This window comes from Ptychodera flava, chromosome 4, assembly GCF_041260155.1.
Source record: "Ptychodera flava strain L36383 chromosome 4, AS_Pfla_20210202, whole genome shotgun sequence".
Lineage (NCBI taxonomy): Eukaryota > Metazoa > Hemichordata > Enteropneusta > Ptychoderidae > Ptychodera > Ptychodera flava.
The window spans coordinates 27,536,340-27,538,878 of NC_091931.1; positions in this window are offsets into that span (position 1 = coordinate 27,536,340).

A 2,539-nucleotide genomic window follows, 5' to 3' on the forward strand; every position below is an offset into this window, starting at 1 on the left:
GACCCTACAAAAACCTGAAACACGGTCCTGGAGGGACCGTGCCTGAAATATACGTTCATAAATTGACAAAAGATTAAAGGGAAATTTTAAAAAATCTAAGTTAAAGATACATTTATAACTTTAAAAATAACCAGGAAATGTGAAATAGTAGAAAAATTCTTGGCAAGCAAAGACATAATGACAAAAACAAACGCGTTATGTGGTCCGCAACAACGTTTATTATCCCTAAGCCAACGGAAATTAACATCGAGTTGTGAAAAACGTCAGATGTTTTGTACGTACAAATATCGCAAGGTTTATCAAAGCTTTGCAACAAAGCTTCATTGAAGCTTTGTGATAGGTAAGCTTACTTAAAGATTTGACCATAACCTTTCCCTAAGCTTTGCTCCATAACCTTGGCACAAGATTTGTAAATAAGCTTGGAGTAACCTTATCTATAGATAAGCTTGGCCAAACCTACAGACGAGTACCTTTGCACAAGCTTATAGTACGGCCAAGCTTTGGCAAAGGTACTGCACAATCGCGTGTGTAGCTTCCAGAATGAAAGAACAAACCTTCAGTGGGACAACATAGGAATACGTACAATCTGCCATTATACCACGAAATTTATCTACTGAACCTGACTTGAGGCGATTGATAAAGAAAGTCTGGCAAACTTTCGAAACATAGCGTTAGTGTCGTACGCAGTGTCTCAACTATGGAGTAACGACTGCACTGACATTCATGATATTCAGCTGTCTCGCCGTACCTATTCTGTTCTGTACACAAGACAGTGAAACAAAAAATACACACCACCATACATTAAACGCAAACAACCAATATAATATGTGAACGATGTGTGAAGTTGCTCTCCCTCTACTACCTATGACTCCACGGGCACCCATGCCAAGTTGCAATGGTATTTCTCCAAGTGACCGTTCAATGTTTGTTACAAAATGTTTACTCCAGTACTTCCGTGTTATGCTGAAAACAACCTGAAGAGCATAGATCAAACAGAACGATGCAGTTCAAACAGAACGACGCAGGTCTAACAGAACGACGCAATTACAAACTGAAGAGCGCAGTTCAAAACAGAACGACGCAGCTCAAACAGAACGACGCAATTGCAAACTGAAGAGCGCAGGTCAAAACAGAACGACGCAGCTCAAACAGAACGACGCAATTACAAACTGAAGAGCGCAGGTTGAAACAGAACGACGCAGCTCTAAAACAGAACGACGCAATTACAAACTGAAGAGCGCAGGTTGAAACAGAACGACGCAGCTCAAACAGAACGACGCAATTACAAACTGAAGAGCGCAGGTTGAAACAGAACGACGCAGCTCAAACAGAACGACGCAATTACAAACTGAAGAGCGCAGGTCCAAACAGAACGACGCAGCTCAAACAGAACGACGCAATTACAAACTGAAGAGGGTGTGTGTCGTTTTCGGCCACGGTAGTGGTGCGTCAAGCACTCGCTCGCACTATTCGACACGGTATATTGTGTACACTGTACACAATATACCGTGTCGAATAGTGCGTGCGTGTAAGTATAGGACCGGACAGCGAGTGACTGTACAGTACAGTCACTCGCTGTCCGGTCCTATACTTACCAATCAATTAACTCCTCCGCCAAATCGGGATTTGCAAGCCCTGTTTTTTCCACTAACTGAAGCCATCTCCCGATCTGGTTTTCGATGTCTAGTTTGCTAAGGCGTTTAGACGCATTACTGCGCTGTTGTCTCCATTCCTTGTCAGAATCCGATATGACCGGGCGTACGTTTCCCACTGTGAGACGCCATTTTCTTGTGAGGAATCTAATGCGCATGCGCAACACTCACACTTTATGTGTACTCTTGCGAACTCAAGCCATGGGCGCCGCCATAATCGGGTGCGGCACCATTTTATTATTTGACTCGTTCAAAGTTACACGTGCGATTTGAGTACGTGGCCAATAACACGTCTTTGCACACCCTTCAGTAAGTTAATACACATGAACTATTCTAATTTGAATGTAAAATCATGGAAATAATGCAAAAAGTTACAGCTCATGTGCCTTTAATACCAAGAAAAATGAGCATAGATCACTAACCTATCTTTTCGGTTAAAAGCTGTTACAACATTGACTTTCTCCAAATTTTGTGAGTTACTTTAGTCAATAAAATTGTGTCTGATGTGAAATGTACATGGGATTTGAATTTCTATAGAGAAATTTCGCAATATTCATAGTAACATGTTTACAATTACGTCATATATGCACATGCGTACTTCTAATAATGTATCTTGATAGCAGTATTATTCTGCTGACGTACAAATAGTTTGATCATGCGGGAGACGATTACTTTCTCTATGTAAGAAAGTAAGCTTTGTTCATGGATATGCACCATAATAAATTCTCAGGAAGTTGCTCGTACGGCGTTAACGAATTCACATGCTTTTGAAAACTTGTCAAGATCCCTGAGAATATCTTTTCGAGATAATATTTGACTAAATAAGATAATCTTCAGCAGTGTATATGGATACCAGGTGATAAAAGAATAAAACAAATACATGCAGC